The 21,116-nt window shown below is 36.6% G+C and overlaps 1 protein-coding gene across 2 annotated transcripts in view; it reads left to right on the forward strand.

Annotated features, from left to right (window-relative positions):
- Positions 1 to 4,882: 4,882 nt before the first annotated feature.
- The window catches only part of rgn (regeneration), a 318,060-nt gene continuing 301,826 nt past the window's right edge, over positions 4,883 to 21,116 (forward strand). The window contains exon 1 of one of the 2 annotated variants that reach the window (XM_073982468.1): positions 4,883 to 5,627. The gene's annotated coding sequence lies outside the window, so the exon portion shown is untranslated. The remainder of the gene's footprint in view (positions 5,628 to 21,116) is intronic. The other variant, XM_073982469.1, reaches the window with a different exon arrangement.

Raw genomic sequence — 21,116 nt, forward strand, 5'->3', positions numbered from 1 at the left:
CGCTTTTATTCGTTTTTACCAAAGGTACACCTTGTGGTTCAGTTTAAAGCGATATAAAGGGCTTCGTGGGCAAAGCCATTTTTCCACAAGTAATGACCAGTTTTAGAACCTTTAAAAAATCTTGCGGTGACCAATATGGAAAAAATGACATTTGTCCAACCTTTTCAAATCGTAACATTTCTCTCAACCCTACATCCAGTTCCAACAAAGTCTTTATTGGACCTCCCTCACAAGACTTCAAAACTTTGCTTAACTGCAGTTTAAGGACTATTCGAGAATATTTTTGAACAATTCTTTGAAGGTAGTCCATGCGATTCTGCTATATTTTTATACCCTCAGCCTTTAGGCTAAAGAGGGTATATACACTTTGATACGATGAAAATGTGCCTCATCGAAATAATGTTTTTAGACCCCAAGTATGTTTGGACGAAATGTGTTTCAGACAATTTGGAGTCGATCTAACCATGTCCGTCCGTCCGTCTGTCTGTCTGTCTGTCCTGCTGGCTGGAGCGCACGATAACTCTCGAACGGATGAACCGATTCGGTTCAGATTTTGGCTTTCGTAATATTTTGCCCAAACTTAGTTTAAGTTCGAAGATGAGCTACATCGGTCCACTCCTTCCAGTACCTCCCCCATAAAAGTTCGAAAATGTTCGGAAAGATTGTGCGCACAATAACTCTTGAAGGGAGAGACCGATTTGGTCCATACTTTGTATAGCGTAAACTTTCTACCAGAGTAATATGAGGTTCCAATATTGTCTCAATAGGTCCACTCCTTCGGGTACCTCCCACACAAAATTTCGGAAAAGTTCGGGTTAGGGCCTGGTCTCGAATCGTTTTGATTTTGGTTGTAGCAACTTATATTCAGTTTCATCTGGAGGAAGACCATATTTCCTGAGAAAATAGCCTGAAAGGTGCAAAAAACCCCTATGACACCGTATGTAATGGTTTGATCGCAAATAACTCACGAACGGATCTGCCGATTCACTCCAAAATTTGGCTTTCGTAACATTTTGTCCAAATATAGTTTATGTTCGAAGATAATCCAAATCGGTATATCCCTTCAGGTACCTCCCCCACAAAATGTTCCGAAAAATTGTGCGCACGATATCTCTTGAAGGGAGTGGACGATTTGGTCCATACTTTACACATCTTAATACATCTACCAGATATAGATCAGCTTTAAATATGGACTATATTTGTCCACTCCCTCGGGTACCTCCCACACAAAATTTCGGATAGGTTCACATAAAGACCTGCTCTCGAGACACTTTGATTTCTGTTGAAGGAACTTGCATTCGCTACCTCAATTGAGGAAACAGCCCGAAAGGTGTAAAAACCCCTATACGTAGTCGCTGGAGAGCACGCAAACTTCTTCTTCCCCTTAGGGTGCCTCCCCCACAAAAGTTCAACATTCGTGTCGAAATGCAGTTTAGGGTCTCTTCGAAGATGCTTTGGAAATGAATGCCGATGCTGTTCATTGTGGTCGTGCTGTTTAGAGTCATATTATGTTTTCCGTGGACAAGTCCATGTTTCCTGGCAGATATGACTCTTCATTTAAGTGGCCCCTCCGCAAAACTTTAATCGTAATCCACATTTTCGTCGGCAAGTTCAAAGGTACAAAATGGCCACAAAATTCTAAAAAGACCAGAAATACATTCGATTTGTCCGTAGATTAATATTTCAATTCACATAGGCTGAGGGTATATCTCTGTCGTCAAAGCCGACTGATTCTTTTTTACTTGTTATTTATTCTTTTCGTGGGGAAGCCGATGCTTCCTTAAACCTTAGAAACATGTAATGGTGAATGACCCCCAGAATTAGATCCAGTTCCAAGAAGGATTACGGGGTTGGACATTTTTATAGCTTGCAGACGTTATAAGCTTGGTTTTGGTCCAAAAGTTTGTAACACGTCGAAATAATGGTCGTAAAACTATACCTATATATACCAAAATGAATGTCATGACGAGCTGAGTCGATCTGGCGATGTGTGTCGTTCTGTCCATCTAAATCTTGTAATCACGCAATAGGTCGCAATTTTGATCGGATCGTCACCAAATTTTGGTGTTGGTGTGGGTCCTAGAGGGGAAGAAGCCTGTTGCTTTTGGTGATGGGTGGATAATATTCAGGGGCCGGAATGGGCAAAAAGCTTATTTGAAGAAAACAGTCAACTTTATAAAAATGTCAAACAAGGGAGATATCGCAATAGTCGCTAATAAAACCCAACTTTTCATTTTTGCTATTTTAATTGTGATGACGAATATCACAGCTTTCGTTAGGGACCTTCCAAAAGGAAAGCCTGGTTGTGAAAGAAAAAATCCCACCTTTACAATGATGCAAAGTAGGTTGGCGTAGATGGTCAAACAACGGAGACATCGCAATTGACGGTAATGCATCCCACTTTGCATTTTTTTAAATCACGCATTTTTTTTTTTGTAAGCCTATTGATTTTGGTGATGCTCGGATCATATTTAGGGGTCGGGATGGAGAAAAACTGATGTGGAGAAAGTTCAAAGTTCTTTTTATATGTGAAAAACTACGCTTCTAGTAGGGTAAGCAGAAAAAGAAAATATCACCTTTACATTGATGCGAAGTAGGTTGGCGAAGGTGGCCAAACGATGGAGATATCACAGTAGTCGGTAATGCATCCAATTTTTCCATTTTTGTGTGTGTTTGTAATCACGTTACAGGTAGGAATTTTGATTGTCACGAAATGTTTGTGGCTAATGGGGGTCCCAGAGAAGAAGAAATGTATACCAGTGAAAACTTTACGCAAGGGGTAGTGGTGTAGAGTATCAAATTGTCGGCCCCATCCTGACTATAGCTTTTGCTCACTTGGGAAAACTATACTTCCTGAGATATGGAACCCGAAATGAAACAATATTTAGGGCTACTCTTTGATACATCTCTCACACTAAAGTTATCTTTGTTACAATGCTATAATTATACCCTCAGAATTTATGCTAACGAAATAATGGTTTTAGACCCCAAGTATGTTTGGACGAAATCAGTTTCAGAAAATTTGGAGTCGATTTAGCCATGTCCGTCCGTTCGTCTGTCTGGCTTGCTTGTGCGCACAATAACTCTCCAACAGATTAATCGGAGAAGTGCAGTTTAAGATCCGCTCTCGGATGCCCTTTATTTTTGCTGTAACAACTTGTATTCACTGCCCCATTGCTACGGTACAATTTTTAAGGGGCAAGTCTCTACTTCCTGAGAAAATAGCCCGAAAGCTGTACAAAACCCCTATGGCACAATTGGTAGTGGCTGGAGCGCACGACAACTCTCGAACGGATCAGCCGATTCGGTCGAAAATTTAGCCTTCGTATTATTTTATATAAACTTATTTTAAATTCGACGATGGGTCTTGCCATTCCACACCTTCAGGTACCTCCCCCACAAAAGTTCAGAACATTTCGGTAATATTGTATACACGATAACTGTCGAAGGCAGTAACCGATTTGGTCCGTACATTGACATCGTAATATTTCAGCGAGACATACTTAGGTTCGAATATGGGCTATATAATAACTCCATCGGGTACCTCTCACACAAATTTTCGGAAAAGTGAAGTTTAGGACCTCCTCTCGAATCCTTTTGAGTTTTCTTGCAACAGGTTGCACTCAAGGCCCATATTACGATAGTACAAGTTTTTTGAACGACAAGTCCACATTTCTTGAGAAAATGATCCGAGAGCTGTAAAATACCCTGCGGCCAAAATGTGTAGTGGCTGCCGCAGCCACCGCACTGCACGACAACTCTCGAACCGACTACTGTGTTGGTCCACACTTTGCATATAGTAATATTTCTCTGAATATAAGATGAAATTCTAAAGTGGTTATTATAGGACCACTCCTTCCAGTACCTCCCAAACAAAAGTTCGAAAATACAGATTTGGTCCAAGCTTTGGATTTCGACATATTTTTGCAAAACTTAGTTTATCTTCAAAAAATCGGCCCACTCCTTGGGGTACCTCCCACACAAATGTTCAACATTTTTCTTTAAGTGCGTTTAAGGGTCTGTTTGAGGATCCCTTGGATATTTTACCGAAGATACTTGTAGTGATTCTGTTTACAGCGATATTATGTTTTTCGTGGGCAAGTCCATGTTTCCTGATATAATGGGCCTAAAGGTATAAATTATATGGTGACCAACAGATGGTGTGCGTACGGGTGTGCGCGATATCTACCTAGAGGAATTACTCCAAAATAAGAACCACTTCCAAAATGGACTATGTCGGCCCATTCGTTTACGTACCGTAAAACTTTTGACTGTAATCCAAATACATATTTTTCTCGGCAAGTTCATAACATCTGAAAACCCCTCAAAAACATACATACGTTTTTGAGAAAAAAGTGTTTCAATTCACACATACTGATTAGGTCTGTCAGTAGAAAAAATGGGCCCACAGTATATGATACCAAAAAACTAATAATTTTTATTGTAAAAGCTGTTCTTGGCGCATTGGTACAGTCGCAGGTTGAGGTTAATATTTCTGTCGGTAAAGATGACTTCCTGACTAGACTTTTACTTGTTTAGTCCAAAAAAGTAATATACCTTTCCAACGTATTGACATAATTTGAATTTATTTTTGCCGGATAAGAAAATATCTATCTATCCCAACCAAATTTACAATACAGCATATTTATTACCGGAGTTTGGTCGAAAAAATGGCAACACTGTTTCCATTAAAAGTTTGGTCTAATGTTGCCAATATGAAACTAATATGTTGATGTTATTAAACATTCTATTCAACTGTGTATCTAAGCTTTTGCTTAGCAACATTCCACGTTATAGAACTATGTTAAATTTTGAGAGAACTGTTATTAACAGTACCTCTTCTGTGAGAAAACATTTTGCCAATAGACTTCAACAGCAATTGTTTTGATGGCCACAACTTACCAGCCAACACACAAACAGCCAAGCAAAGCAGCCAGTCAGGCAGAGTCAGTGTCGGCATAGTTATGCTTATTTCAATGATTCCATCAGTTGCGATTTAACATTCGATTTGATAAAACGTGTTTGTTGTATTGCGCGAATATCGTTGATGATCCTCCAATCATTTTTTGAAAAATAAAAAAAAAAGAAAAAACAACAATTTCAACCGGCTCTGTGTGAGTTTGGGCTAAGAACCAAATCGAAAACAAAAATAAAAATCAATTTCATTATCAAATAACAACAACAAAATAAGAAGTTATTAATAAAACACTACAAAAATACAGTTTTTTAAGGTGACCGGCCATAAATCATCAATTGTGCGCTGGTTGATTGGTGCGTACCAACAAAAAATTACAACAACAGTCAGTTTTAATGTCAAAAAAAAATATCATAAGAAATTAACTTTCAATTTCATTACATTTTGTTTGTCTTGCAAAACACAATAGAGTGGTATTTTTTTGTGTTATGTGAAATAATTTAAAACAAAAATTGCAAAAGAATTTTGTGAAATAAAAAATTTGACAAAAAACCATAAAAATTTTACGCTCCAATTGAAAAAAGAATTAAAATAAGAAAAAAAGAAAAATTCTAAATATCTGTCCCAAGTGATTCACAACAGAAATTTATAATAGAAAACTTTCTTCTTCGAACAGAACTTGGAAAAGTGTTTTGTGTTCATTCTAAAAAAGGTGAGTCTGATTTGTGTGTGAGTGTGTGTGCGAGTGTTTTTGCTTGGCTTTTTCGTGCCAAATGCCAATTAGAATTATTTTCCTTTTGGGGCAGCTTATTATGCATATTAGCCACCTTTTTCGGTTAAAATAATAATTTGTGAGTGTCAGCCAATGTGTGTGTGTCCGTCGTTTCGTTCGTTCGTTCGCCTTGGGTTTTATGAATTTTTAATATGCAACAATTTAAATTAATTTTCCCTCATCTACCTAAAACTGCCTGCTGTTGTCTCTTTGGGATATTTGTTCTGCTTAACTAAATAAATGTGCCGGTAAAATCTCCTCAAGGTCAGGTCTAAAGCAAAATCAACAAAAAAATGCTAATGGCAAGAATTTCTTTAAAATACTGAATATATGAACATATGTATGTGCATAGGAATGTACAATATTTCATAGCTTCTGTATATGAAGCTATTCTACTGAGGTGGAAAATAAAGTGTGGAATATTTGTTTCATTTGTTTGAATAAATTATGAAAACTAGAATCAGCTGAATATATTGATGAGAAACCCGGTGGTAAACAACAAAAGCCCTAAACAGTGAAACGCCCTAAAAGGACTGAATTAAAGTTGTAGTTATTGGTGCTAGTGACGTCTATTATTTAAGGTAGTATATTGGTACATTCTCAAATGGTACATATCCATTAAAATGGGTAAATAAATACCCAGAAATATTTCCAAAATGTGGCTGTAAATTAAAATGTGCTTTTTTCGCAAAATTAGCAGCTGGTATAACTTTGAATTGGTTATTTCACTTATTATTTTGATTTTGTGGTAATTCTCATAAAATGTATTGTCTAAGGTTGGGCATCTTAAACAAAATCCTGAATTAAAAACTAACAGCAAACAAATATTAAATGAATACTTGACAGATTTGATTAAGTCTTAGAATATGTTTAAAGAAATAATGCGGTATAGGTTTAGAGGGTGCGACTATCAATCAAATCACATTTGCTGCTTATAGGTAGATAGCCGATAATTGCCGCATTGAGCCAATAATTCCTTATACCCGCACGACCTGCACTTCTTATGTGGTATTCTGAGCCTTTTACTTCTTTAATGGTGATTGAGCCTTTCTTAGGAATTGCCATCACCCTAATCCATACTCCAAAAAACCTTTTTGCCACAAACATCCACGATAGGGCAATGGGACATGTTTTTCACGGAAGAAGAATTCAATTCTTAAAATGTCACAGTGGCGCAAAATTTACATACATGTATATGGGCAATTGCGTAGGAATTGGGGTACATATTACAAAGCGGGAACTGTTTAACAAATAAGCTACCGAAAAAAACACCAATACCAAACCAAACACAATAATTATTCGGTATATAAAATATATTGATTATGTACCATGAGTTTGCTTTAAAATCTACACGTACCATAATGTGGGGCTATACAAAATCAATTACATATACCAAAGATTTTGAGTAACCAAACTTCTTCATAAAGGACTCGAAATATTATATTACCTTAAACTAAGTTTGGAAGAAATGTTTGAAAAATTTTAGAATTATATTGCACAATAGCCATTTTAGTATGTGCCGGCAGGGTTTTGGAGCTTTTGGGCCATTATCTCAGGAGGTATTGACTTACTCCGGAAAAAAATTGTACCGTTGTAAAAGAGGCCGCTAGAACAAAATACTGAAAAAAGAATCAAAACGATGCGAGAGGAGCTCTTAAACTTCACTTTTTATACCCTACACCACTATGTGGTAAGGGGTATTATGTGTTAGTGCATTTGTATGTAACATACAAAAGGAAGCGAGATAGACCCATAGTTCCTTCTAGGGATATACATAGAATCACTTTCTGAGTCGATTTATGCATGTCCGTCCGTCCGTCCGTTCGCAAGATACAGGTCGCATTTGTTGACCGATTTCGCTGAAAATTGGGGAATACCATTTTTTTAGCCGTCGGAAGATCAAGTTCGAAGATGGGATATATCGGTCTACGTTTTGGTATAGCCCCCATATAACGGTACCCCCCGATTTACGGTATTTTGACGTTTTCAGCTACATTTTCAGACCGATTTGGCTATAATTTGACATTTAGGGTTCTTAAGTGCCAATAAACATATATAACAAAACTTGTGGACATAGGTCCACGTTTTGGTATAGCCCCCATATAACGGTACCCCCCGATTTGCGGTATTTTGACGTTTTTAGCTACATTTTCAGACCGATTTAGCTATAACTTGGCATTTAGGGTTCTTAAGTATCAATAAACTTATATAACAAAAGTTGTGGACATAGGTCCACGTTTTGGTATAGCCCCCATATAACGGTACCCCCCAATTTACGGTATTTTGACGTTTTTAGCTACATTTTCAGACCGATGTAGCTATAATTTAACATTTTGGGTTCTTAAGAGTCAATAAACTTATATAACAAAAGTTGTGGACATAGGTCCCCGTTTTGGTATAGCCCCCATATAACGGGGCCCCCCGATTTACGGTGTTTTGATGTTTTTAGCTACATTTTCAGACCGATATAGCTATAATTTGACATTTAGGGTTCTTAAGTGTCAATAAACTTATATAACAAAAGTTGTGGACATAGGTCCACGTTTTGGTATAGCCCCCATATAACGCTACCCTCCGATTTGCGGTATTTTGACGTTTTTAGCTACATTTTCAAACCGATGTAGCTATAATTTGACATTTAGGGTTCTTAAATGTCAATAAGCTTATATAACAAAAATTGTGGACATAGGTCCACGTTTCGGTATAGCCCCCATATAACGGTACCCCCCGATTTACGGTATTTTGACAGTTTTAGCTACATGTTCAGACCGATTTAGCTATATTTTGACACTTAGGGTTCTTAAGTGTCAATAAACTTATATAACAAAACTTGTGGACATAGGTCCACGTTTTGGTATAGCCCCAATATAACGGTACCCCCGATTTGCGGTGACGTTTTTAGCTACATTTTCAGACCGATGTAGCTATAATTTGACATTTAAAGTTCTTAAATGTCAATAAACTTATATGACAAAACTTGTGGACATAGGTCCACGTTTTGGTATAGCCCCCATATAACGGTTCATTTAAGTTCATATTTTCGTATAGCCCAGATACCTCCGAACTAGCTGTTAATGACATTTGAAGTTCCCACGTTATGTACCGATTTTCGATATTTTGAAGATTCTAGCTAAATTTTTTAACCGAATTAGGAGTTATTTGACATTAAAGGCTCCCATCAAAAACTGTCAACATAGGCCCATGTTTTATTATAACCCCTATATAACAGTACCTCCCAATTTCTAGCCCACCAAAAATTGTCAACATACATAGTTAGATATAGGCACCATAAAAAAGGGCCTCCCGAATGAAGCATAAATGTACATAAACATTATCTGACATTTTAACGTACCCACTTAAAGTTGGGGACAGGAATGAAAAGTAATTATTCCATTTTAGTTCAGAATATTTTATGGTGGAGGGTATGAAAAGTTTGGCCCGGCCGAACTTAATGCTTTTTAACTTGTTTTTTTTTTGAATTTGGTGTGGAAGAAACCCGAAGGAGAGGACCGACACGGTGCTCTTGAAACAAATTTAAGTGGAAGGTGCTTACACCTGGGAAGTTTTTGCGGATTCTGAAACTACAATCTTCATTGATGAGAAAAATCAAGAAACAAAAAAAAAAAAAAATCGCCGGAGCGCTTTTTAAATAAATCGCAATTCAAATTGACATTTTTAACGGTTTTTTAGGTTTTCACGATTTTGCTTGGAAACCGTAAGTCCTATCAAAATGGGACTAAAAAAAATGTTGTAGCTATGAAAAATATCTACAGGATTGACATTCATGATATCTTCGTAGTTTTTACCGTTATTAAGATATAGAAGTTCAAATTAGGACAATGGATTGACTTTATCGCCTCCGTATAAAACAATGTCATGACTGCAATTTCCCAACTTCAACTTATATATCTCAAAAATGGTACAACCTAGAAAAAAATTACGAAAGCCAATCTTGTAGAGCATTTTCACAGCTAAAAGATTCTCTCTAGTCCCATTTCGAAAGGACTTGCAGTTTTCAAGCTAAATCCTGAAGGGCTAAGAAACCTCTGAGGGCCTGATCTGAACCTCTACATCTCAAAAATGGTAAAACCTAGGAAAATATCAGTCAGCAAATCTTGTACAAAATTTTCACTGCTACAATATTTTCTTTAGCTCCATTTCGATAGGACTTGCGGTTTCCAAGCAAAATTGTGAAGACCTAAAAAATCCTTCCAGCGATTTTTTCTTATTTTTGGATTTTTCTCATCTATAAACATTGCTGTTTCAGAATCCGCAAGTCGTTTTCATTTAAAGTTAGTTAAGGTGCACTGTGCATTACATTGTAATATAAGGAGACGATAACGGTAAAAACTACGAAGACATCATACAAGTAAATCTTGTAGAGAATTTTCATAGCTACAACATTTTCTTTAGTTCCATTTCGATAGGACTTGCGGGTTCCAAAGCAAAATCGTGAAAACCCAAAAAACCCTTAAAAATGTCAAATTAAATCGCGATTTATTTCAAAAGCACTCCGGTGATTTTTTTTTTGTTTTTTATTGTTCTCTTCTATGAACATTGTAGTTTCAGATTCCGCAAAAACTTCCCAGGTGTAAGCACCTTTTATTTATATTTGTTTCAAGAGATTTGTTTCAAAGATCTGAAACTCCCTGCGAGAATTATCTTGCGGATTTGTCATTTTGTTTGGTGCCGTTTCTTGGAGTTCTTGCAATATCTTAGGAAGTATGGACTTGCGCAAAAAAAAAATTGTACCGTCGTAAAGGGAGACGCAAGGACAATCTACGGAAAAAAATGGAAATGATCCGAGAGGAGCTTCTAAACTTCACTTTATCCCAATTTTTTGTGGGAGGTACCAATGTAGTCCATATTCGAGCCTGATCTACATCTGAAAGGTATAATACGATGTGCAAAGTTTGGACTAAATCGATTGCTCCCTTCGAGAGTTATCGTTCACATCATTTTACAGAAAAATTTTGAACTTTTATGGGGGAGGTACCGATATGGCCCATCTTCGAACTTAAACTAAGTTTGGCCAAAATGTTACTATAACCAAAATTTGGTTAGAATCGGTTGATCCGTTCGAGAGTTATCGTGCACACCAGCCAAACAGACGGACAGACGGACGGACATGCTTAAATCGACTCCAAATATCTGAAACTAATTTTGCCCAAACATACTTGGGGTCTAAAACCGTTATTTCGATGAGGCATTTTCTTTAGTACCATTTTGATAGGACTTGCGGTTTCCAAGCAAAATCGTGAAAATATAAAAGACCCATAAATATGTCAACTTGAATCGCGATTTATTTAAAAAGCGCTCCGGCGATTTTTTTTTGATTTTTTTTATTTTTCTCATCTATGAACATTGTAGTTTCAGAATCGGCAAAAATTTCCCAGGTCTAAGCACCTTCCATTTAAATTTGCTTAAGAGCACCGTGTTTATTGTTGTCTTATTAGGACGAAGGTTATTATTTATGAAAGTTTTTAATTAATTGAATTAATCGACCTATCATCACATAAGCAGTTTTGTATTGAATTGAATGTATTGAATTCTAGCGAAGTCCCACACAATCAATCAATATTCTACGATCGTTCCGCTGGTGGTTTAATTCAGCTCTTTAGGCATATCGGATGTGAATGACAAGAAGACAAAGGCTGAGTTTGACATTATTGCAAATTTGCAGTTAAGAGGAATTTGTACCCTCAGCATTTATGCTAACGAAATAATGGTTTTAGACCCCAAGTACGTTTGGACGAAATCCGTTTCAGACAATTTGGAGTCGATTTAGCCAGGTCCGCGGTACACAACATTTCGGAATAGTTCAGCTTAGGGCCTGCTCTCGAATCGTTTTGATTTTTGTTGTAACAAGTTTCATCGGGGGCAAGTGCTGAAAGGTGCAAAACCCCCTATGACACTGTGTGTAGTGGTTGGAGTGCAAGACAACTCTCGAACGGATCGGTCCAAAATTTGGCCTTCGTAATATTTTTCCCAAACATAGTTTAAGTTCGAAGATAATCCTCCTTCAGGTACCTCCCCCATAAAAGTTGAAACATTTTCGGAAAATTATGCGCGCTATAACTCTTGAAGGGAGTGACCGATTTGGTTCATACTTTACACATTCTTATATATCTATCAGATATAAATGATATATAATATAGAATATATTTGTCTACTCCTTCGGGTACCTCCCACACAAATTACGGATATGTTCACTTTAAGATCTGCCCTCGAATCACTTTTATTTTTGTTGAAGCAACTTGCATTCGCTGCCTCAAGTATGACTCGTAATACTATGTGGTATATTGTGTCACTTAAACCAATTAAATATATTTTCACACTTTCACACTAATATGATTGATACATTGATTGCATTTTCATTGGGAAAAGAGCGCCTCAGACTCTTGTTTCACGCTGCACCAAAAATGGATGGTACACTGATTTTGTCATTCCATATGTAACACCTCCAAATTGTTACAAATGTAATAGCAACACATACACAGTATGCGGATATGTGACAAATTTTTTGTTTGATTGTTAAATTATGCAGTAAAATGTTCATTTTGTAAACGAGAAAGGTGTCATCAAAAAGATCAAAGAGTTTTATTTTCTGAAAGAAAGTAAAATTCTTGAAGTTTGTTTACATTGCAAATGTACCCAGCGAAGAATGATGGAAAGTGTTTAATCTTCTTGACATTTATCACAACAGAACATAAGGATATTCAAAAGGATTATATCATGTTAAATATCTTTGTGTAAAACATTCACAAAATCCGTTTTCTCCTTCCTCCTCTACTTCTGCATTGGCAATTAAAAGCTATGCCAAGAAGACAAACACAACTGCGACTAAAATTTTTCCCATGAAAACCAACGAAATGTTTAATTCCTTGGTTTTTGGTGCTAAGAAAAGATAAACAAATTGTCTTGCCACATAATCCCTTGGCAGATATTTTCCTCAACTGGCTTTTACCTAACCAAATGAAGTGTGAGAACTATAAAAATGTATTAATTTTAATGACTCCTAAATGATTTGCTGCGAAACAGTTTTTTGCCAGGAATATTTTTGTTTATGAACATTTGGCAAAATAAATGTTTTCTTTTGGGTATTTTTATTTAGCAGCATCATCATCCATTTTAAGATAATCTCAGAGATAAAATTGTGGTTTTTCGTTTTTAAGTATTATTTTTATATAAGTCAGCCAGTCGCAACATAAAGATGATGATAACTCACCCTGAAAGACATAAACTAAGAAAATTAATTAATATATGTTAAAACGTTAAAATGTAAAGATAAAAAGCCAAAGCAAAAACAAAAAGGGGAAAAAAGGAAATTAATGATGATGTGAAATTCTGTATTGAAGGGCACCTTTGCTGTAACAGTGGTCCAATTTTTAGTATTTTTGTTTTACATACCAAAAACAAAAATGTTGTTAATATGAAAAAATAAATATCTGGCTGCAGCAACAATATACATTTACACATAAATAGTTACAATACCCTTTCTTGCTTTCAAAACATGCCCATATTCCCTCTCTGTGATTAGCTTTATATATATAATCGTTCCACAAACATCCCAGATGGGACAAGGGAGACTTCTCGCATATCAATGAGTGCACCCCGATTCATATTAGCTCAATGATATGGGACCTACAGTTTATCGCCGAGTCCGAATGGCGTGTCTTAAGACACCACTTGTAAAGAAGTTTTACTGAGGTGCATTTTGCCACCGTTGAAAATAGTTTGATGTTGCTTGGCCGGGGAATCGAACCCACGACTTTTTGCGTGCAAGGCGGGTGTGCATACCACAGCACCACCAAGGTGGCACCCTGTGATTAGATTTGCTCATTGGAATATTATCAGCTTGATTGGTTGTTTGACCTTCTGATCTTCCGGTGACCCACAAGACCGACAACATTTATTCAGTACCGTTTTCCGAGTAATTTATCTGAAGCTCTTTTCAAGTCTAATTGAAATAGCATTTGGAATGTTTCCACAGACGTTTGTTCCAATCTTTTCGTTGCCGACAAAAATAGGGATTTGGATTAAAGCTCAAAAGTGTTGCGGATGAGGAATTGGTCAACATAGTCCAGGGGATTTTATTTTGGGAGACATTCCTTTCGATTGATATAGCGCCCAAGGGTCACTTCAGTTGGTCACAGTACCATTTTAGCGAAAACTTTTGTGGTGGAAGTATTGGAAGGAGTGAACCCATAAGCACCATCTTTGAATTTTATTTACGACATGCAAAGTTTGGCAGTATCCAGCATTCGAAATTTGTTGTACGCGCATGGCAGTGGTTGCGGATTTTTATTTACCTCTATCGAGCCATTTTCTCAGGAAGTGTGAACTTTCCCCTGAAAACAATTGTACCGTCGTAATAAGGGTCCCGAGGACAAACTGTGGCAAAAAAGAAATCAAAACAATTCGACAGCAGGTCTTAAACTGAACTTTTCCGAAATTGTTTGGAATATTGTGTGGGAGGTAAACGAAGAAGTGGACCGATATAGTCCATACTCTAATCTGATCTATGTCTTTTAGAAATATTACAACGTGCAATGTATGAACCAAATCGATTACTACCTTCAAGAGTTATCGTGCCCACCGAGGGACTGGACAGATATTGTCTATCTTCGAACGTGAGCTATGTTTTAACTAAATATAACGAGGGTCAAATCCGTTCGAGAGCTATCATGCGTTCCTGAAGGACGACAAAATCGACTCCAAATTGTCTGAAACAGATCACGGTGTGCCTTAAATTTAAATGGAAGGTGCTGGGAAGTTTTTGCAGATTCTGAAACTACAATGCTCATAGATGAGAAATATCAAGAAACAAAAAAAAATCGCCGGAGGGATTCAAATAAATCGCGATTTAGGTTCAAATTTTTAGGGGTTATTTAGGTTTTCACAATTTTGCTTGGAAACCGCTAGTCCTATGTAGGTGGCACTAAATAAAATGTTGAAGATGTGAAAATTCTCCACAAGATTGACTTTTATGATATTTTCGTAGGTTTTACCGTTTTTGAGATATAGAAGTTTAAATTGAGACAATGCACTGACTGTATCACCTCCTTATAAAAGAATGTCATTACTGCAATTTTCCAAATTAAACTTATATATCTTGAAAATAGTACAACCTAGTAAAAAATAAATCATCCAATCTTGTAGAGAATTTTCACAGCTTCAACATTTTCTTTAGTCTCATTTTGATATGACTTGCGGTTTCCAAGAAAAATCGTGAAAACCTAAAAAAACCCTAAAATTGTGAATTTTGATCGCGATTTATTTAAAAATCCATCTGGCGATGTTTTCTGTTTTCTTTATTTTTCTTATCTATGAACATTGCTGTTTCAGAATCCGCGAAATCTTCCCATGTTAGTTAAGGCGCTCTGAGCATGATATTGTTTTATAAGGAGGTGATACAGTCAGTGCATTGTCTCAATTTGAACTTCTATATCTCAGAAAGGTAAAACCTACGAAAGTATCATAAAGGTCAATCTTGTGGCGAATTTTCACATCTACAACATTTTCTTTGGGGCCATTTACATAGGGCTCGCGGTTTCCAAGCAAAATTGTGAAAACCTAAAGAACCCCTAAAAATATGAACTTAAATCGCGATTTATTTGAAAATCCCTCCGGCGATTTTTTTGTTTCTTGATATTTCTTATCTATGAGCATTGTAGTTTCAGAATCTGCAAAAACTTCCCAGGTGCAAGCACCTTCCATTTAAATTTGGTTAAGGCACACCGTGAGATTTCATTCAAACATATGTAAGTAGGGTCTAAACCCCATATTTTGATGAGGCACATTTTGGTCGTATCAAAGGCAGAGGGTATACAAAGTAAATGCAAGGTATAGTCGCATGGTTAATTTCAAACTTGTTTAGGTGTGCTGTTATTGATCCCAAACTTAGGACAGACCTCTGTCTTCGCTACACGTCACTACAACTTCTAATCCAGAACTTGAAATATCCTTCGGAGGCAGGCTTTTACTCACAATCAATAATCTAAAAATATTGGAGGTATTCTTCGACAATTTTCTCCACGTCTGGTTACACGGCACATAAATAAACCAGAAAGTGAAAACTAGGAATAAATTCCAGAAGGTACTAGCTAACATCTCCTGACGCTGTCTGTTATAACGAAACCTTGGTAGCGATGTATGAACCTATTGTTCGTTCCGTCCTTAACTATGCAACGCCAGTCTAAACTTACTTCCATAGCGACACACAATGAAGAAATTTGCCAAAATAATGAGCTCTGAGTTCCAACGGGTTGTGCAGGTAGGCAACGAAATGTCTAGCTGACTTGACAATTATTGCTAGCATTCTATCTGCCATGTCATCCCAGTGATGGAAAATACATCTCCGCGACACATTCGTACGATGGGACACTTCATGAAAAACGTTCAGCAACAGTCGGTCTCCGAATCCATAACCCGGTTTAGATACAAAAAATCTAAATCAGCTTCCTTCTGACATTTCGAACAGTTAACGGCAACTGCCCAGGCAACCACCTTCAATTCTACAGAATTGAAGACCTCATGTGACGTCTTCGAAGGAGCACAAGATATCTTACGAGTTTTCCTGTTCCTTACAAGACCATTTATGAGGTTTCTTATGATATAGAAGACATCTATTCTGTAGAAGCCCTCATACGAGAAGACCACTTATGATGACTTATTTTCTATGTAAGATCGCTTTTGAGGTCTTTCATTCTATAACGCACCTCTAATGAGGTCACCAATTCCATAAAAAATATCCTACTAGATATACTGGGTCACCTATTCCAAAGAAGACATCTTAGTATGGCTCCCATACTTTATAAAGCCTCTAATGTCCTATTCCGTGCAAAAAATTTACCTGCTTTAGAATTGTATAGAAAACTTCTGATGAGTTTCCTATCCTATAGAAGACCTCTTATGACGTTTCCTATTTATCGGAAGTTCCCTCTCTTATAGAAGATCTCTTATGTGATCTCGTGTAATACAGAAGACTTCTTATCATATTTCCTATTCTAAAGAAGATCTCTTTTGGGGGTCTCCTATTTAATAGAGGGCCCTCTTTAAGATCTTATACATCTTCATAGCAATGTTCTCATTCTATTGTGCCTAATATCCTAAAGAGGTGATGCCCCTGTCGCCAAAGCTCTTACAATACTTTGAATTTGTTCAATTGCCAAATCTACGACCTATTGATTGATTGCCAAAACCAATTGTAGTGGCGCAGTTTCTTCTTTTGTTTTCCATTTGGGAATTGTATTCTTCAGAAAAGAATCCTTGCTTCCAGCCGAACTGTTACAACAGAAGCAACAATTTCTAGTGACAAGCTTCAAGTTGTCCTACTGCTTCGCATCACATAATGATCTATAAAGTGTCCATATTCGCAGTTTTACTCGTTCACGTTTTTGAAGCTAATATCCCATATTTAAGAGTTTTTTTTGAAAGCTATTATAAGTTTATTCAAAAGTATCTCTCAATCCAAAGAGTGCTACCCCATTCATTCTATATTATGGAATTTTTTAACTCAATTCTCAAGTCTTCCATCTTACCGGACACATTTATTTACGAAACCCCAAAACCAAAGAACATTTCTTAGAAAATAAACAAAAAATTGTTAAAAAAGTTTCAAAAACATAATTTATTGGTGACTTATAGGGAACCACAAAGCCTTCCCTTACTTATGAATAAAGCAAACATTGTTTTTTTTTCTGCCGTATGACGTTAATCTTCAAATATGTATGTGGTCATAAAAGTTGAGAAATAAAAACTCAAACTCAAATTAAAAATCGGCATGGACATTAAAAACAATTTTTTAAGAGCAAAAAGAAAAAAAAGACGAAACTCCAAGTCATTAGAGTCCTATGAAAGCTTTAAAGTGTTTCCATTCAGCAATGCCATCAAGTCATAGGGTGCATGTCATAAAACATTTCTAAGTGAGCCTGTCCGGAAATTTGCCGTTGATGGTAGTGGATGGAGGATATCACATTCACTTCACTTCATTCATACAAAGGTCCATAAACAAATTTTCAAATTGAGGTTATTTGTGGGACTTTGACCAAGAGGTAGGTAGGTTGGTAGCTAGCTAGTGAAGACATTGCTCTGGGGTTTTGTGTTTTCACTTTTCATAAAAGTGTTGGCCTTTTTTTCGGATGACCAAAAGCAAAAGTCAAACCAGGCAGCCTTTAAACCAACCACTGGCTATCAATGGCTTTTTTGTTTATGATTTCATTTTGCATTCGCAGCATTTCTGTGAAATGTTCCAGTGGTTTTTAGCCATAGATGCTTGGGTGAATAGGCGGCTGGCTAGCTAGCTTTCTGAGGGGCTTATAAACTTGGCCAGTAAAGGAACATACAAACATACTATGTATATTTGGTGGCTGGCTGGCATTTCATATCTAAGGTAGTTCTTTTTTATATTTCTTGCAGTCGTGTTGAGCCAGTATCCTTGGCATGCATTTTGCGGTTCCTTTACACTTTTTATCTCGTTTGTATTTTTTGCTTTCCATTTAAATTGTGTGTAGTATTTTTTCATTTAGCTTCTTAATGCTTAGCTTCTTCATTGTGTTTTTAGAAGAAAAAAAAAAATAAAATAATAAAATTGAAATGGAAACGAAAATTTCTGTTAGCTTTGTTACGAGACGTGGTGCTTGGTTTCTTTCCTCTTTTCAATTTCAATAAAACTCATTTTTCTGTGTGTCTTTCAGTTGTTTTTTTTATTAAAGACATTTGCTAAATTTCAAAATGCAGCACACAGAAAAGAAAAAAAATTGAGCTTGCAGAACAAAATGAGAGAATTTCTAAATTTAAAATGAGTTCACAGTTGCTGGTCGTAAATACGCAAACAAAATAAAGACAAAATAAACAACGACGCACCAAAGGCAATGTGAGGCGCACGCACATTTTAGCTTTGCCTCACACATTTTTTGCAAGAGTCGTAAATATTTAAAACTGGCGCGAAATAAAATCAAACATTAAACCGCTCATACATAGATTGTATTTACTTAAAATTTTGCACAAATATTTTTTTCTGATTTTTGTTAAATTTGTAAATATTTGGTGGCAAGTTTTTTATGATTTGTTAATTAAGTGGAAACATAAAACGGGTTGTTGTTTTTGTGACAATGTCATGAAATTGGAACACATTTTTTTTAGGTTTTTATTCTCGAGCCGCCATATAAAAGCATATGCACAATAGGACGACTCCCTCCATCATATGATAGAGGGTATATTAACTCTGTCATTCCGGTCCACGATCATAGAACGATACCTCCCAATTTTCGATATTTTGAATGTTGTAAGTTATTTATCCAAAACAAGTAAGAAAGTATCAGTCAGCTGTGCTGACAGAGACATACCCTCAGCCATTGTCCCAAAAAAAAAAAATCAACACAATAATTATGCCGTATATAAAATATATTGATTAAAATCTGTATGTACCGTCATGTGGCGTTATAACAAATCATTAACATATACCAAACATTTTCAGTAACCAAACATCTTTATAAATGACTCGAAATATTAAATTACCTTAAACTAAATTTGAAAGAATTTTTCGAAAAAGTTTTACAGTTATCTTGCACAATAGCCTTTTTAGTATGTGCCGGGAAGGTTTTGGTGCTTGGACTATTATCTCAGGAAGTATTGACTTACGCCGGAAAAAGATTTTTTTTTTCTTTTTTCGAAATTTGTGTGGGAGGTATCCGAAGGAGTGGATCGATATAGCCCATATTCCAACCTGATACATGACTAGATAAAATAATATGATTTGCAAAGTCTGCACCAATCAGAAACTCCATGCGAGAATTATGTTGCGCATTTGCCATTTTGGGTGGTGCCGTCAGGGTTTCTTGGAACGTTTTGCCCAATATCTCAGAAAGTATGGACTTCACTTTATCCGAATTTTGTGTGGGAGGTACCGGAAGGAGTGGACCAATATAGTCCATATTCGAACCCAATCGAACCCAGTTTTAAATTTAAAAACAACAAGTTTTTTAATGTAGCATGCAGTTGAAATTGATTTAATTTCAGTTCTCTTAGTTATTTGTTTTGAAACAAAGAACTCTTCCCAAATTTTATGACGAATAGAGATCAAGAATAAATGCGACATGTTTTTTTTTTAAATTTATAAACAAAAAAACTGAGATTAAGCTTCATTACTTGCAGGCATATTTCAGGAATAAACGTAAAAGGAGCTTCTGCTGCGGTATGTTTTCTCAATCTCAGTTTTACTATTAACGATGGCTGCTATCAATTGAGCATAACTTGAGTGTACTTGAGTGTGAGGTGACCTTTTTCTTCGAACATTTATTGCAGTCAACCTACAACTTCTGTCATTTAGCTGGCATTGACGCTTGTTGTATCGACAATAATCATCACAATAGATCCCCAGAGGTTGAATTCATCTAAAACATTCTGCAGACTATATGCGATAAAGCGTGCTTACCTTGTGGAGTCCTGATTAACATGAGGTTGGGATTTGAATTCCCGCAACGTAAATATGGTGGCACACCTTTGCTGATTTGAGAGATGACAGCTTTGAACTTATCACAAAGCGTCTTGTAATGTATGTTGGGTTTTTCTCCCTTTGGCTTGTTGATACTGCATTGGCATGCCCCAAGCAGTATATCTTCTGCTGTCGGATGAGTCCGTGCCACTTTTAGGAACAATCAAGTATCGCAAAGCTGCTAAGCGTAGACTCAGTCGCTTCCATTGTATGAATTGCTGTGTTATTATGGTGCAAAATCCATTATTGGTTTTCCAAAATTCTGTGCGTTTCCGACGAATTGCTTCTCGCAAGAGGCGCATAACTTCAAGGTAGTATTCCTTATTGACGGTGGGACATTGTGGCAAGAACTCCTGATACACCACGTCATTGCAGTCAAAGAAAATAGTTAGCAAAACCTACACATTGGTCGAACTTGACGCTCTTTTTCAGTCTTCTTCTCTTCTGGGCGTTACCATTGGGATGATTGGACTCTGGTTTCAATATCATAACCATACACCCATAGTTCGTCACCAGTTATTTATTATTTTTGAGGTAGTCTGGATCATCGTTGACTATGTTCAATATTGCTGAGCAATGTCCATGCGACGTTGTTTTTGCTCAAAATTTAGCAATTTTGGAACAATCATGACTGTGGCACGTTTCACGCCTAAAACATACGTAAAAATTGCTTGGCATGAGCCGAACGATATGACAATTTCATCAGCAACCACTCTTATAGTGACTCGACGATTATCCAAAATCATTTTCTTCACTGCTTCAATGTTTTCATCGGTTGTTGACGTACTCGGCGACCAGGACGAGCATCGTCATTGACATCATCTCATCCTTCCTTAAACCGGATATACCACAACTGAACTTGTGTTCTGCTCGTCACAGTCAACATTTCCATTGTTCTTGCGCATTTAATTTAATTTTTACAGGGTTTTATT

Source organism: Musca autumnalis, unplaced genomic scaffold (assembly GCF_047663935.1).
Source record: "Musca autumnalis isolate F117 unplaced genomic scaffold, ASM4766393v1 scaffold_4, whole genome shotgun sequence".
Lineage (NCBI taxonomy): Eukaryota > Metazoa > Arthropoda > Insecta > Diptera > Muscidae > Musca > Musca autumnalis.